The sequence below is a fragment of the Lepisma saccharinum genome, chromosome 23 (assembly GCF_977018435.1).
Source record: "Lepisma saccharinum chromosome 23, izLepSacc3.1, whole genome shotgun sequence".
In the NCBI taxonomy this organism is placed as follows: domain Eukaryota; kingdom Metazoa; phylum Arthropoda; class Insecta; order Zygentoma; family Lepismatidae; genus Lepisma; species Lepisma saccharinum.
Genome location: NC_139251.1, coordinates 33282872 through 33301398, shown reverse-complemented (window position 1 = coordinate 33301398; position 18527 = coordinate 33282872). Strand labels below are relative to the sequence as shown.

General features: G+C 39.6%; 1 protein-coding gene across 3 annotated transcripts in view; it reads left to right on the top strand.

Moving 5' to 3' along the window:
* LOC145977864 (homeobox protein caupolican-like) overlaps positions 1–18527 on the top strand; it is a 193355-nt gene that overhangs the window by 122007 nt on the left and 52821 nt on the right. The gene's annotated exons all lie outside the window — the stretch shown is intronic.

Below are 18527 nucleotides of genomic sequence, written 5' to 3'. Positions count from 1 at the left end.
CTTGTAAGAATTGAGGTTGTCAACTTGCAAGAATTGAGGTTGTCAACTTGCAAGAATTGAGGTTGTCAACTTGCAAGAATTGAGGTTGTCAACTTGCAAGAATTGAGGTTGCCAACTTGCAAGAATTGAGGTTGCCAACTTGCAAGAATTGAGGTTGCCAACTCCTAAGTATTCAGGTTGCCAACTCCTAAGTATTCAGAATCGACTTTTCTTCAGGATTTTACTTTCTAGGCTTCAGGCTTCGCAGATAGTGTAGCTAGCCTGGAATATACGCCCCTGTTAGGTCTTCATTCCATTCATCTGCTCTCTATTATTATGTTATTATTATTTTTTTTGTCCTTATGTTCTATAAAATCGTTCCAATGTAAAATGACTAACGCTGTATTTGGAATCTTCTATTAAATAAATATATATAAATAAATAAAATAAATAAATAAATATTCATGCGTGTGAAGGAACGTAGAAAACCTTTAGCGGTGTATAAAGGCCACCACGCTGTGTAAATAAAGTACAAAGTATCCGTACGATAGTGAGCAGTTAAACTGAATTTCATTATGAATTGATTAATATTACATCCCGCTTACTTTTCAAATTTGATTAGATTGATTTATTTGACTTCCTTTTCTGTCACTTTTGGCTAATCGCGAAAAATTGATGAATGGACAGTCACAAAGAACACCCATGCCCAGGACCGGGATTCGAACCCGAGACCCCTGGCTAACTACTCCACCACGGGGAACGGCTTTCCAAATTTGAATACACGCTTTCTGTCGGTCTCCGTGTTGCGGAGTTCGTCGTCCTAGGTTCGAAACCTGGATGTGTTTGTCCTATTTATCAGTTCCATTTTTCATTCATTCACATCGTCGCGGTTAACCAAGGAGGTTGAGCAGTGACGTAAAACAAGCAAATTAGATTGTGGAATCTGCCCGGCGAGCAGTGATGTATCCAAATACCCTTTCAAGCTCCCCCAACCTCGTCGCCTTGTAATCAATGGGTCCCGGGTTCGACACCCGGTGGGGGAGCATTGCACGGTGGTTCGGTAAACTGTAGGTCCAGTCTCAATTAGCCTATCGTGCATAAAGTGGACTTGAAAACATTCACACAATTCCAAGCGTCCTAAGTAGGGACTTAACCCCCCCCCCACTCCCCAAATTGAAAATTCGGTATAAACCCTGCCGGCTGGTCCATCTTTAGCTACGCCAGTCCCATTTCGAGATCTGTAAATTGACACTGCATTTTATAAATGTTAAATATAGATAAAAATTTAGCTCGGTGAGCATTGTCCTCGTGTTGGCGCGTTCCACAGAGTTCAGAGCATGGGCGAGAATCGCTGTAATCATCGGATAAGCTAGTTTACTCCCGTTCCAAAATGAGCCAGCGTTGTTCGGCTACTTTGACCGCAGGCCCAATGGGAAGGAAGGGAGAATCGGGCTGCGCAGTCGCTTCACCGGCAACGCTGGCCGCGATCCCCTGCCAACTCCTCCTCTATCGCTGGACAAGATTCTGGCGAGAAAAAGCTTCACGGTTACGACCCCCATAAGAACAATCGCCTTCAGGTTGAAGCTATCCTATTTTCAGCACATGAAAAATCAGGTTTCATTTGAAATTATAGAATCTGTTTCAAGTATAATGAGCCGTTGCTCTTGTGCGTACCTCTCCCCACCTTGAACAAAAAGTACGCGAGTCGTAAACACGTTGACCGTACTTCTATAATTTGACCGCCGCTCTCTTTTCGAAGAACCACTATGATATTCCAATATCGTAAAAATTACACATGTTTTCAATTTCTTCTAAGCTCTTCTTGTGGTTTACTGTCACTGTTGCCAAGATATTCTCAATAGTTTCATGATTACATAAGTCTATTAAACTATTGATAATATCTAGACAACAGTAAAAATAAACCACACAAAGTTTCACGTGAATGCTCTAACAGTTGGGCTGAAAAGTTCGTAGGCTAACATAGTAAAAAATATTTTTTTTTGACAAAATTCGATTTTATTATTCAATATAGTTGCCTTCGAGGGCGATACAACGATTATAGCGGTCATACAATTTTTCGATGCCATTTTTATAGTACGATTTTTCTTTAGCCTCAAAATAGGCCTCAGTTTCGGCGATTACCTCTTCATCAGTGCTAAATTTCTTTCCAGAGAGCATTCTTTTAAGGTCTGCAAACAGGAAAGAGTCACTGGGGGCCAGATCTGGAGAATATGGTGGATGGGGAAGCAATTTTATTACGGTTGAATATCGCTAAACATTGCTCCGAATCATCAAAACGTTGTTGCTTTTGATCGATTGTGAGCACGCGCGGCACCCATTTTGCACACAGCTTTCGCATGTTCAAATATTCATGCACAATATGTCCAACACGTTCCTTTGATATTTTTAAAGTCTCAGCTATCTCGATCAACTTCACTTAACGATCATTTAAAATTATTTTGTGGACTTTTTTGATGTTTTCGTCGGTAACAGCCTCTTTGGGGCGTCCACTGCGTGCATCGTCTTCGATGCTCATTTCGCCTCGTTTAAATTTAGCAAACCACTTCTCAACGGTTGATTTTCCTGGTGCAGAGTCCGAATAATGTTTATCAAGCCAAGCCTTGGCTTCAACAGTATTTTTTTTCGCCAGAAAGCAATGCTTTATTAACACACGAAATTCTTTTTTATCAATTTTTTCACAATAACAAAAGCTGCTTCACTCACAATGCTATATCTCACGAACTAATTATCCGGCAGCTGTGAAATTTATACACGTATCTTTTGAAGGTTAGTACTAAGTAAAAATCACATGGATTTAATTCTAGTAACGCCATCTATGAGTCAGCCTACGAACTTTTCAACCCAACTCTTATAAGGAATTATAATCTGATGTAATTTTGCAGATTTTGGAATTTCATACGAAGCAAGTCAAATTCAGTTTCTATTTGAACTCAAGTCTGAACTCGAGAACAACGTCAAGGTATTATTAATTCAGTATCAATTTAATGATTTGTAAGTTATAATAATAAAAGGTTAAAAAGCTAGTTTTTATTACTGAAGGGCAAAATATGAACTCTAACTCTTACCCCCATAATCAAACTATTACTATGATTACACCATAGTTTATTAATTATGAAGTTTCAATAATCAGAACTATATTTACGAGTAACATTGGTGGGAGCTGGGCATCGACTTTTAAAAGAGGAATTACCATGGTCTCGTGAAGATTGAGAATCGAGGGGCTAATGTAATCACAGTTTCATCGTCATCGCCGCGATTGTGCTAAAGAGGCGGAAAAGCGACGTAAAGTAACATAAACTACAAACAGATTAGCGGAACAAGCAGGAGTACTGTTCTTTTGCGTCGACGTGTTCCGAAGAAGCGCCAGTTCATCTGTCCACCAATAATTTCGAACCACGGTTACAGAAAGCAACAAGATAAAGCAAGTTCACACCTCCGTCCAAAAGAGAGAGAGAGAGAATCGAGTCAAAAGAACAAAGAAGCTAAATATAAAAAGAAAAGAAAAATCCATTCGCCCAGCGTTCATCGCACTTTCTTTTGTTATCCCCCCTCTCCCCGCAATTCTTGTACACCTTCCCCCCCTCTCATCCCAGTTGCTCCTTTCTTTGGACAAAATGGCACGGTAGCCTTATTGATTGGCGTCAAGTAGACAAGGAACGGCGAATGGAATCGGCGTTCTTGTCTGTTCCCTGTGTTCCACTGAAAAACCGGAGGGGGTGGGAGGTGCTGAAAGGAAGAAATAAAAAAGCGTTATTGAAGAAATCCGTCACCATGGATACTACAAGATAGGCTCCGTCGCCGCTGTTGCCAGCTTGGCTGTTTTAATACTATATCTGGATCGTTTTTGCACACGCAGTTTGCTCCACAAGTAAATATCATAAGCCGTGACAGTACTGGGTGCAAAAGAGATGCGAACCTTATGAAAAGGGGTTACGTGGTTATATCCAAAAAAGAACACTGCGATTTGTATATATTTATTTATCCTTAAATAAGTGACAACATATTATTATTTCTTCTTTACACTTATGCTTGCACTATCATTTTACATCATTGTATACCTACTCGGAGCGGCGGCTTGTCCTAAGTATAACGCATAATGTTAATACTTATCTATAATATAAGATATTCTGAAATGTACAATGAAACGTTAGTAATAAAATTAAAAAATACACTCTAAACTGTATAATAACATAAGAAGTTCCGTAAGTAATTTATATAAGCAACCAATTATACAATATAGTAAGAAAACTGTGCATTACTATTTTAAAACTATTTTTCAAATAGTAATTAAGTAGATTTCCCCGGTGTTTCGAATTTATCCCAAATGTCACTCTTTTTAAACGTTTCCTTCCTCAGCGAATTTCATTCCGTTTCGTTGTAGAATAACCAGGTAACACCCATGGTGGCTAATCCATGAAACATTTTTCTATTACGATATTGGCCACGAGTCTTACAAAATGTCCAATAGCGCGGAACAAATTTTCGTCTCCTTGATCCACAACGGACGTTCTACGTGTCTTTTCGCTAACAAATACACAAACGAAAAAACATACTTAAAATTGAGACAGTGAACTCTTTAACCATTGTAAAAACACAAGAATTTTATATTTTGTTGAGTTCTGTGTTCAAATATCAAAAGAAACAGTGGGATCCATAAGTATTACCGTGCAAATTGTCCATCACCATGTTCGTGCACTTTATTTGACCCAATAGAAGCTCCAGGAATTAAAATAAAACTCAAAACAAGATGTTGACAACTTCTGCACCAGCATACATAAAAATCCATCGCTTAAAAACACACAGGATATAAGAGAAAAATTTATGAAAATAGTCATGGACAATTTGCAAGGTAATACTCATGGATCCTACTGAACAAGTCCCGAAATTTGACAAATATTCATATTAATGTAAAATCTAATTGGACTATTGTGCAATATCTTATTGCTTTATGATTCTATTTGATGTGAAATTTTTGTTAGTTAATGTTATTTTCTTTTGTTCCGAATTTTGAAAGAGAAATTTTCGCAAAATTAAATGGCTGTGCTGACAAAAGCCAAAACATTTGTAAGGTCACCTTCCAATGGTGTTCGAATTCCGGAAATGGATGTTTAGTTGTTGTTTCGGTGTGATTTTTAAAAAAATATTATTAATCTCGTTGGCAACACTTGTCGCCACAGCCGTGTGCGCACTCCTTTAGCTACCGGGGATCGTGTTGAAATCAAGTGAGAAAAGACGAGTTTTTCAAGTCCCGGGATTTATACAGCCCTCGATTTTACCCCCCGGAACGTTTTAGCGGACTGACACACTGCTATCGATCATGAATTTCGACGCCGGAACTCGATAATGTGGAGAACATGATGACATTGTGCGGGTGGCTCGAGCTCCAATATAATGCACGGTACAAAAAACAGAGATGGCAGTGTTGCCAACTTGGATCATTAAAAAAACCTACAGAGGAGTCTGCTTCGCTGTTCTGCGGATAATCACAACACGTGTCTTGTGTTCGAACACCATGTACAATCACGGACATTTCTGGATTGTAACAGTCCTGTAGTCACTGTACAATTGGCTCAACCTTCAACAAGGATTTTTATTCCAGAAGTTCTACAACGTAGCACTGGAAAGAAGTAGTGTTGCCCACAAGACGAGACTTTGGCCTGTCTCGCCTCGTGGAAGTCTCGTGGAAATGCTGTCTCGTCTCGAAAATATTAGTTTGTCTCATGACACATGGTCAATCTAGTCTCGAATTTTTAAAAGCCTGTCCCGTCTCGTCCCGTGGACAACACTAGCAAAGAAGTTTACCAGTGTTCGCGAGAATTGAGTTCTACTTACAACAATACGTATGCTTTGAAATGTGTATAATTTGTATCGAATAGTTGTTCGATCTGGAAGCGAAACAGTTAAAACAGACCGAAAGAGAAAAACTAATAGCAATACTAATTTTTCACAATCTGATGGCTGTACAGCTGAAGTTTTCGTTTGAGAACTGTTGAATTAAAACGTGTTTAAAACGAAAAAGCATTTAACACGTCTAAAACAACAGATGAATGTCGCTTTTAAAGTCTGAAACATATCAACCTTGGCTGCTGTGAGAAACAATATTTTGAACCGTAAATGCAATGATATGTATTGATAGGGTCAAGTCCTGTAATACGGCCAGTCTTGTAAAATGGCAAGAAATTATATTTCGTACTGCTGTGCCTCGACGACTGAAGAGACATCTGTTCGGGTACTACCGAACTGTTTGTGAGAGTTATGGCGACCGTCCTGTGGCAGTGAATGTTGAGCTCCGTGCGTTGTTCAGCCGTACGCGTGTTTTAATGAAACAACTGTGTCTGAAGGTGACTAAAGAACAGCCATATTGTTTTTTTTGGTGATTTATATTCTTACGTAGCATTAGTGTTAGGTGTGTTGCAAACGGGATCGTCCTGTGTCCGTAACATGTGCTCATTGTAGTATACAAAGGCACTGTGTGAAGGCCACAGATGCTGCCATCTATGAGCCACAAACGGAACTGTGTATTGTTACATAGTCTTATATAATTGCCAGGCAGTTAAGCCCTATTCCTTCAATACCCAGAAAGAGAGCTACAGCAAGATGTCAGAGAAAAAAGTGGATAAATTAAAGAAAAAGAGTAACGGAAAGGAGAAAGGGATCGAAAAAGTTACCCAACAAAAATCAAAAGATGGAGATAACGATCCACAGTGCACTTACTGTAACAGGTTTTACAGCGATAAACATGAAGGTGGAAATATGGGTTTCTTGTACTCGCTGTGGGAACTGGTGTCACGAGGAATGTGCACATGCTGAAAATGTGGACATTTTCGTGTGTGAAGACTGTAGTACTCATTGAGAACATCACGTGTAATACCTTGGCCATATTGAAGGACTGTTTTGTAAAATGGCCAATTTACTGTTTTTGTGAAAATATTAATATTAGTGTGTGTAGTAAAAGTTCAACATAAACCATTTTTCCTGAGATATTACTTACTGTATTGCCTTTCATATTAAACCTAAATTCAAGGTATTTCCGATTGTAGTTCACCATGTATTGTGGAAAGAAAACTTACATGGCCGTATTACAGGACTTGACCCTATTAGGAAAAATGTTGGTTGAAGTCATTGGCGTACGCAGGATTCTTTCGGGGAGGGGTGCTGTGATTGTGATGCGCTATTAAACATTTCATAATTACCAATTTTAACTTTCGTCTTAAAGGTGTTTCAAAGACAAAAACATGTAATTGGGTCATCTTAAGACGAAATTTGTTTGAGAAACAATTTTTAAAAAGAGGCGTATCTAACAAAATCTTTAATAATAATACCTTTGTGCCTCGTATTCAAATGTAAACCCTGTCTATAACTATAGTAGACCTTTTCCCATATCTTCATTGTCACAAGGCTTGGCAACATTGCTTACAACATACGATCACAAATATACATGTCATATTTCCATGCGTGTGTGTGTATGTGTAACCCGCGTCTCACAGAAGGTGCAGACACTACACTCTGTAAAAATAATGTTTCCTGCTCTGGGTTAAATTCTCCTGAGCAAAGTGGTTTTCGGAGATACTGATAATCACAAGGGTGTTTGTTTACAACAATCACAAAGAACGAAAACAAAAAAAAAGTTGGAAAAGTGATTTTTACGTGTAACCAGTTAGCAACACTGCTTCTGAAAGGGTCAAGCGCCTTTTCATTCCAACTCTGAGCTTACTTCGCTCCCCCTTCCCCCACGCACAACCTTGGGTAAGTTGACAGTTGACAAAATAATGCAGTGGATACGGCGATAAATCTAGGAACGGTCCTGGAATTGCCTAATGGACAGGGAAGCCCTTTAGAGCCACACCAGGATGTAGCAGTGGACTTTATTCAAAAAAGGACGGGTTAAATGATTAAGGAACACCGTGGAGCAAGAAGAAAGACAGAGAAGATAAAGGGAAGAGGCATAAAAAGAGGAAATCTCTTCTTTTATTTGACTAATGCTGCCTTTACATGACAACGAATGGGGAGAGAATAATTTAATACGCTTCGATAAGGCGAGCGTAATTACTGGGTAAAAGGTTGATATGAAGATATAAATGCATTCCGTTTCCGGTGCTACTGTGGCAAGGGGACAGAAGTATCATTCTTTTCCAGGCAAGTATTAAAAAGTTTGTCCCCTTTTTGCTCAAATGAGATAATCGGGACTGGACCTACAGTTTAAACTGGGACCTGAACAATTACTCAATTTGTCTCCACCTGGAGTCGAATCAGGGTTCCTTCATTACACCATTCAATCGTGGAATCCAACAAAATACTTAGGAGTGTCCAATTGTCTCTAAAGTTAATACAATCTTGGGTATCCAATATCATTTTTAAGACAGCAAGAAATTGAGAAAGAAAGTGTGTAGATACTATTTTCTCAAATACTCGCAGCAAAATGTGTATGTGGCAGGAATATTTTCAATCCGAGTAAGAAATACATGTATTATAGCAGTACTTCTTCGCCCGAATGTATTATTCGCATCGTTTGTGGTTTTTGAACACTCAGATAAATGTTATTCTTGCTTGCTTTTTGAGCGTTTTGTTGACGGATTTCGTTGTAATAAAAATTGAAACTGTACAGTGGGATCCATGACCATTACCGTGCAAATTGTCCATCACCAAGTTCGTGCACTTTATTTGACCCAATAAGAGCTTCAAGAATTAAAAGAAAACTAAAAACAAGCTGTTGACAACTTATGCACCAGCATACATAAAAATCCATCGCTTAAAGACACATAGGATGTAAGAGAAAAATTTATTTGTTATTTGCCTTCTACAGAGCAGTGACGGCGCCAGCCTGAAATAAGTGGCGGGCTACAGATTTCGGAGTCAAAATACTCGGGGGGCTAACTAATACCGGCTAAAACGAGTAAGTTTACTACCGTATAATTTTACCAGTGATATTATGTTACAGTCTGAACAAGTCAGAACCGAGATGTTGCATTTTTTCCCATAATACACAAAATTTATTTTAGTCAGGAATCTTTTATGTAAAATACAATGCAATAATTATATTATTTTCTGTTCCTAAGACATTATTGAGTGCAATAATATCACAGACTTACTATTCATATGAACAGTACAAAATACACCATAAAAACTACACTCATTATCAACTCGCCGGATAAATGTATGTATACTACACTACACACTATTTCTATGTAAAGAGTATGAGTACTTTTTTGCTAAAATGAGAAAATGAACCACAGCAAGAAACTACGATAAGATACGTCTCTTTTTATAAGCAGCTACAACCTTGTTTAAATCCAAAGCTTTGGCAGGCCCCCTTGGCGGAGTGGTTAGCACATCGCGCTACGACACTAGGGGTTCCGGGTTCGAATCCCGGCCTGGGCATGGATATTTGTGATGTTAGTGTCCATTCATCAATTTCATCATATCATCACTCATCTCATCCACATCTTCGCAAATTAGCCAAAAGTGGCATAAAAACCAAAATAAAATAAATAAATCCAAAGATTTTGCAAGCTCCTCAAAGAACTGAACAGATATAGCACTCAACCTCTCGTTACCAGTTTGATTACGAAGGTAACACTTGATTTGCTGCAAGCAGCCGTTGATGTGGGCATGCACATTTCAATAGCACAAAGGTTATGAAGTTCCTAAGAGGCAATTTTGAATATTTCAACCATTGCAAGCAGCTGCTGAAGGGTCTTTATTTTGAGTTCCCTTCTGCCTCATAGAGAGCCATTAACTCTACATTGTCCAATCACAACACAGGGAGTGGCGAAAGATTGTACCTTTCTGTGCTTCAGAAAAGCGGCACTAACTTAATAAAGAACGCATCAAATAAACAATACTATTTTTGAATAGAAAGTGTCTTAATGATAACATTTTCTCTACCATGAAATATCTTGTGACTAAAATTCAGAACTTAGGACTAAAAATGAGGAGGATGCGAGAATACAAATTCACCTCCAATAGGAGACAAATACATTGACATAAAGCAATGAATATAGGTGCAACTCTTGAACTGGGCATTTTGATTAGAGCAAAGAACTGCTGAAGATTATAATTTTATTTCAGAATAAGTTATTTATAAATACTTAACAGAATTGGATCAATAGTTTTAGATGTCCTTGAAACATTGATTCTCCTGCACGTAATCAAATTTGACCACTGTGACGGTACAGTGGGATCCATGAGTATTACTGTGCAAATTGTCCATGACTATTTTCATTTATTTTTCTCTTACATCCTAAGTGCCTTTAAGCGATACATTTTTATGTATGTCGGTGCAGAAGTTGTCAACAGTTTGTCTTGAGTTTCATTTTAATTCTTGAAGTTCTTATTGGGTCAAATAAAATGCACGAACATGATGGACAATTTGCACGGTAATACTCATGGATCCCACTGTACTACAAAAATTATTTTCTAACCTCACAAATGATAATTAATTAACATGTAGGACTAGGACTGCGCACAACAAAATTACCCAAGCATGTTGATTTTCGCACCGTATTGCAATGATTAGTTGATGGATTGGTATTAAGGTCCACTACATGCACAGAGGCTAATCGGGACGAGAGCTACAGTTTCTAGTGGAATCCGAACCAATTAATAAAATGTTGAACCCGGGATCCCTTAAAAAAGCAGTTTTATCACTAGACTGTCGGGGCTGGGAGCCCAATTTTAATATTTCCAATTCTTAGCATTTAAGAATTGGGTAATCTGTGTACTATTTGATTCCGTTAACATCGTATTTCTCCCTCTCGAATATTTTCAGCGATAGGGATAGATATACCGATGAAACCAATGAGAGAACATCGCTAACACTTATGCAATTGTCGGTACTCCAATGAGGTACTAACAAACAGAACAGAAACATAACGCTTCTTTAGATGTTGAACGTCGTCCTACTTATAAAAAATAATTTTGTCACACCTGTTAGACCTATACCGAAATATAGCGATATGATTATTAGAAACTAATAATTGTACACATTTAGCTGTATATGTCAACAATAAAAGAACAATCTCACAGCCAGTGAATAATTCCACCTACCAGGCAGGCAACAGATTTCGTAGCAAGTTTGTCAACTTATGATTAGTGGCTTAGTGGCTACAGCTGCCCCCCTCCTTGATTTTAGAACGCATCGTAATAAAGCAACCTAACCGAACTAGAAAATCTACTTTAGCATTGCACTAGCCCGAATTGAAGTTTTATAATGGAAAATATAAATTTAAGTTTTCGCTCATGATGCTTATACCATACTACAAAAATCTAGGGGGCTACAGGGGGCTGAGAACTGTTTTGGGGGGGTTTCAGCCCTCCCTAGCCCCCCTGTAGTGCCGTCTCTGCTACAGAGAAAGGATATCTCCAATTACAGAGGCATAAATAATGTGAATATGAATATAATGAAAATAGTCGTGGACAATTTGCACGGTAATACTCATGGATCCCACTGTACGTCTAAAATAGCTGTTGCACGTTGAGAATTATTGAAATGTAAGTTTTCATTCAAGTAACCTTGTCTGGATAAATAACTTTAAGGCTTGCGAAATTCTGAACGGCCTTTCAGCGATTTTGGTAAAATAGAAAGTTTAACCTCAAATTGTTCACAGCACATTTACTTTACATTGTGCTTCACACAAATATGTTGGAAGTCTATAATTTAGATCGAAACTTTTATGTGTTTTAGTCTGAAATGGAAAGTGTAGTGTTGAATTAAAACTGCCACCGTTAAAATCCAGTAGTCGTTTCGGATCTACCCCTTTTCAAGCCCGTGGAAGTTCCGGCTTTCTGTTGGCCGTTGACTAGCGCCGCCAAGTGGCGGGTTCGAAGCAGGCAGCCAGTCGCCCGTTGCCCTTACACCTGACAGGCCTGTCCGCGGATTACCTCGCCACGCTCCAACCCCTGTCACCATGGAGACAAGCGAAGAACGGTTCTTCCAGCGTGCACGGAACCGTTGCTATGGCGACGCGGGCTCTGCCACTGTTCTACAAGCTATGTTGCCAGATTTTCCCTCTGCCAAGTGGAAATCTCTCCTTGAATGTGATCATATCGAGAAACAATGATGGGTGCGTGATTTTGAGCAAAATTTCATATTTCGCGACACATTTGTTCACCGGAGAAGTCAGATACATATTTTGTAAACTTTCTTCCTTCTTAATTATAGAGAGAATACACAACCGAATCATGTTTTAAAGACTGCGTCAGGGGTAGGGAGGTTGGGCAGTGGCCCCAATGACTTTCTCAGTCTAATAAATTCAAGAATAAACTTCCGCGATTTGAAAAAAACAACAACATGTACCTGTAAATAAGGTTATTTTGGCCAACACCAAAATGCATATTTTTGTTAGTATTGTTGATGCAAGAAAAATAAAGTTTACAAATTTTAAATGCATAAACTGTGCTGCCTCTTTGCATTATTTTGTTTCAGTATAGTAAAACGTTTTGAAGGGCACCAAGGTGGTATAAAAGTTAATGTTGTGCTAAAATGACCTTAAAATTTACTTTTGTGAACCTTTTATGATGGTGTTAGGGGTTTTGGAGGGTTGTGTGGAGAAATTGGTGTTTGAAGGGGGAAGATACGATTAAAGAGCGACAGAATGCGGAAGATTAGAACAAAGAAAGGAATGGGGAAGAAAGAGGGACTCGCAGAATTATTGAAAAGAAACTGCGATTACACAAAACAAGGTAGAAAAAGTAAGGAGGGGAGAAGGGGGAGTTCAGATGTCGTCACTGCAAGGATTCGAAACCAGAACCATTTTGATTGTGCAAGCCACTAAGCTAAATAGAGGATAAAGGAAAAAATGGGTTCTTTTTATCGGCGTTAGGACCTGCCAAGGCACAAGAAAACAATCTTCGCACCAACGTTGTTATCGCACCGCCATTTTCATAACCAGGGAATAAAATGATGGCAAACGAACATGAATTTGACGCTATTCCTAGCACGCCACGACTATAAAAACGTGCGTAATTCATTCCTGACATCAGCGAACATGATGTTTATCATTTCTCTCGCACTTAAAAGAACACACGGGAGCCCGAGCAAGCAATTGCCATGTCCGAAAGGGGGAAGGAAAAGTACTCTTTGACAGGCCAGGTAACCTACGTTACTTACCCTTTTTAAAAGTCCTACACATGTGGACTCGGTGTGGCGATATGACGTCACTTCCGGAGCCACCGGGATAATGGCTGTCGACGTCAGTGTTGCCACCGGAAGGGAAAATTTCGCCGACGCAGTGTTGTAAGTCAAAGAAAATTTCCCTCCACAATATTAGCCACAAAGCACTAGAGAAAGAACGATAGTTTCAGGCTATACGAGGAAAGCGGTAGCATTAATGGGATTTACCGTGTTTTGTAAATATAAGTTAGACATCTTCAGCATAAAGCAGGTGACAATTCATTTTCGCGCGGAAAGAGTCCCCCATTGCCTACCAGTACGGCCTTGTTTCAAGTTATTTAGGACGTCTAATTATAAAAATTAATCTTAGCTAAGTAAACCATAAAAGTCGCATGCCTTTAAATATTGGGATATCTTTCATATTATTAGTACTTGTGCGACATCTGTGATGAAATTTATGAAACAACACTAGATAAGCAGCAGGTAAAGGACAAATTTCATCTGTTAGATGAGACTGCCGATATCTGTGACAAACATCTGGCTTGAAACGATGAAAAGGTCAATCTTTCTAATGACTTTATTTAATATGAATTGAGGACAAAATCACACCAAGATATTCACATTCTTGATAAATAACCGTAATTTCTCTCTCAGGATTGTAAAATTTTCGAGCTCGAAACTGCATGTTTTTATCCCTAAAATAATAATGCTTCAGGATATAGCAACACTGCTCATTGCGTTAATAAACAAGTGCATACTCTATATACATTGCTGGCGACATCTAGCGAAATACTTCACAAACTAACGATATGTTAGTGTTTTCATCGTCAGAAACAACAATATGGGACAACAATGAACTCCGTCATATTGTTGTAGTGTGACAAGAATACTTGTGAGCGAAATTACCATAGACAGTTAGAAAATTTAATTGGCACTGCAACTTCCGCTATATATTATTCTTAAGCAGATCTTTCGTATAGGAAAAGAACGTGCTTTTTTACATTTATGAATACCAACTTAGCCTACCAGCGTGACACATATTCTTCCATGTACACCTTATGTGTAATCCGAACAGAAAGGTTTATTACACTTTACGCAGCTCTGCCGAAGCGAAAAATATAATAAGCATTACAAACACTATTCCTTTTTTATGTACACTGGTAATGTACTTTCCCCATTAACCGTCTTTTGAATTATTCAGGCGACTCCCGCTGGTTGATTGTTGCGTACTTGTAATCAAGGGTACAGAACGCATCAACAATGCAGATGTACTCCTGCATTTTTGTTTCTTGAATCAGTATTTTCATAGATTGTGCGAGATAGTACGCCGCTTCGTGCCATGGCGGAAGTCTGCTGTCAAGATGGCGAAAAGTGCTCAGTAAAGTAGAAAAAACATGACTTAAAATTTTGTGAAAATGAGATAGTCTTTATCTTCTCATTTGTCAAGCTTAAGTTGTATTCAGGTAAGAGGTGTCTTGCGACCGACATCTTGAAGAATGGTTTCCATTCCATAGTGGAATTATATTTCGGGTTGCTAATTTTTATGAAGTGGTAACGTCGCTACCTGGAAATCAGTGACGGGTTCGATACTCCGTCGATGCATAGTGGTTCAGATCCCACTTTAAACTGTAGGCCGAGTCCCGATTAGCCTTTCTGTGCATAGACCGAAAAACACACATCAGTTAATGACAAGTTATATGGTTTACTCTGGGCGATATTTTGCGCTTCAAGAAGACGAAATAAATAAATAAATTCTCATTTACTGTTTGCAGTTCACATGTCTTCTAACTGTATCTTAGAATAAATCCCTTCTTTTATGTTCCTAGCTCGGCGACTTTTGAGTTCTCCATGATACCAGCGTTCACTTCGCCGCCTATTCGCTTGACAAGCGTTAATCATTACAAAAGTAACTGGGCGACATCTATTGTTCGTTATTGAACCAATTATCTCTTTGCAATTCAAGACTGTAAGCTAATCAAAGGAGATGGTTCTGCACGCAATTACAATATCTCCTCAAGGCCATTGTTACTAGATGCAGCTGATAATTACCATACCCAAAGACATCCGAGAAATTAAGCAATTATGGCGTTGCTACATAAACTTTAAGCTCTCAACAAGCTTTGGCACAAATCACAAAGCCTCACAAGCGAAAACATCGATAAACATCACGAAATCAGCATGGAATAGGAAGGGGGGTGAGGACGGATGTACCTGTTTACCCCCTACACATATTTAGATGTTCACAGTATTCTTCTCTACACACACACGCAAGACACGCAGATGTTCCCAGCATGAAACTTGGCACACACGCAAATTGACACGATAACGAAAATGTACGTTTCTTCTACATGTTGCGAGTGTAGATACTTAGTTTATCAGCTAACTTGTACAATCAGTAAGCTGCCGTTGTTTATGCACTTTTTATATTTCTTGTTTAAGAAAACATCTTCACCTATTACCACACTGTTTTCAAATAATGCCAACTTTATTTTGCATACACTTCACGTTCTGTGTTTTTCAGATATAAGTGCATAATTTTACACGTGTAAGAACACATTTCAAACATTTTAACAAAGATGGATAAGATTAAAATACACCACATTATTATAAAAGCTTATAATGTTGTCCTGTTAAATCTTTTAAAAAATCAAATATGAGGAAATGTTCAAGTGCAAAAATATAGTAAGGATGTGACGCTTCCATAGCGCAGCGCCGCGTAGCGGCTGGAAGACAAGGACGGCTTCTGTGCACAACTCGCAATAATTTACATTATTATGTTATTTAAGTTGTGGTGCATATTGTATGGTCTCTAAGCTAGTGAATCGCATGCAAAATCACTGCAGCAGGTGCAGTGTTGTTATTTTGCTGTATTTTCGGTGTTTGAGAGCGGAAATTTGCTATTCTCTCCGCCCACCAGATGGTTCTGTAAGGCAAAAATGTACAACTTCAAGCAAATTATATCTACAGGAGATACAACGTCACCAATGGCCAGAGACTAACGGAAAACAACGTTTTGATATAAAGAATGGAAACGCCAAAACATCCATGATTGGCCGTGTAGCCTCTGTGAAGGGTAATAAAATGGCCAAATTCATACGCCAAAACGTCCCGCAGCCACTTCAATGACCTCCCGCTGGGACGGGGTTGGTAATGACTCGAAACGAAGTAACTTAATTTCCCCATTTGAGCACATCATGAGTTTGCCAGGCCAACAGAAATCTTTGACAACAGAACCCCCTCTCCCTGCCCGGATAGTAGAGTTTCGAAGGGTGCATGAAGTTATCTTGCCTCCCCCATACCACCTAATTCCTTTCTTCTTTCAGTATCCCTCCCTCCCATATTCTTCACCCGCGAATGGATTTCGGAAGCGTGGAGGGGGAAGCGCTCCCCCTGGTGAATATAAAGTGCGGCTGAGGAAAGAGAATGGACGAAGGGGGGGAGGAAGAGGGATCCGCAATTGATAGGCGACTCAAATGGCTGTATATCTTGGAAAAAGCAACAGGCAACAGACGCCGGCGACACCCTCTCCTATTCTTGCCTAAACTGTCTTTTCCCACCCAACCTGTTATTTTCAGATTTCTGGGGCGGTTTGGTCAATTCGCTGCCGATTCTAGGCGCAGATGTAACGCTGCTGTCAAGCTTTAGTTCACTGTCGCTCTACACCTCTCTTTCTCCCCCTTCTTTGTATCTCCTTTGGGTCAAATTTCTTTTCAACCCCCAAAAGAGCAACCTGGTTTTCCTTAATCCAGGAAAACTGAGGCTGCAAAGATTTCACCACAGTTCGATCGCTTTGTACACACTGTTACAGCTTTCTCTGGTCATTTCTTGCAAGCACATTCGTTGCGAGTCTGTCCTGTGGCGTTACCGTACGTTCTGCGCATGCGCAACTTTTACATCGCATGTTTCTTTGCGCTTCTAACATTATAACAAAAGTCCCTCCAAATTATTTAAAGCTTTCGTCCTAATTATGTAGAGGTCTGGAATATTTGTTCCACTGTATCTTTCTCTCTGTGCACGGCATGTTTTGTGAAACCCTTCTAAAAGCCAGTCGAAATTGGAGTTATAATTTGAGGTGGGATAAGGAAGCACTGAAGGGTACCTTTACAATCAGAATTGGCACCTGTGATAGTTGTACAGGGTCAATAAAGTTAGTAATAAGGTGTGTTTTATACAGCGTGTATTGATGCACTTGTAAATTGAATTGTATCGTCTGCAAATATGTTGTATAAAGAAATAAACTGCCGGAGTACTAAGTGAGGTGGTGTACAGAATGACTACAATGTTAAAGACACGTTTACGCCAGTTTATTAATATTGTTACTGTTGAGATTCTACTGTTATTGTTACTCAAATCAATGTGTACAAGGCGGCAACCCTGGGGGGTAAAGGTGGCCGGAGCGTGGTGCTGATCACATCATCTCTAAAATGGCCGAGATCGGGGCCTTAACCCCACATTCCCTAAATATGCCTTCATGGCACGGGGAACTTTATCTTGACTGTGGAGATGTTTTAAAACCTTTATTTTGCTACACAACGAAAAACGTTCAGAAATTTAATGACACGGATCAGGGTCCATTTCCCGCCATCAAATGTTCAAATAGACGTAACGGTATGCACTAAAGTTACTTCAGTGGCGTACCTGGATAAGTTGGTGGGAGCACAGCCCTTCCTCCTTCGGTCCAAGTACCGAACGAACAAGACCCTCCCTCTCCACTTTCCTAAAGAAATCCTACGCATGCCTCTGTCGGCGTAATTTAACGTTTCGTTACATAACGAATTTCCAAGCATAGAGCTCTTGGGCAATACCTGCTGGTGTCCGTGAATAGAGATCATATTGACAATATGAAAGAGGAAGTACTATTTGCCCAATTGTTTTCGCTGTGATTTCGGCTTCTGCAAAATTGCCCCATTCTCTTCGCCGGATAGTGGAAACAAGTTGACGCGTAAGCCAAAAACATATCGCTTTACGAACTGGCAGCCGGGGGGAAAAAGTGTTACTGGAAATGCAGAAACGCCCACTGTGATACCAGCTTACTCAATGCTTCATCTCTCCTGGGGATTGCCCCACCTTCCCCCTATTTGTGACCCCATCAACTGGCGAGAGGGTGAAAGGCAAGATCATGAGCCGACCAAGATAGCGGGGGGAGGGGGGGAGCTCGTGCTTCGATCTCTTTCTACCCCCGTTGTGCACTAACGATGGGAAAATAGCATCGCTAAAAGCATATCCCGACCTCATTGACTTCATTCAATGGCTGAATGGGGCAAGCGGCGGGACAGAGTGCCAAAGTGTTTCCTCCCCTTGCCGCTAGAGACCCTCCCAGTCTCAGTGGTTTTTCACTTTTGCATAGATAACGCCATCCTTTTTATCAATTTACGCTGTTAGGGGGGATGATGATGCCGAGGGGCATTTGTCAGTG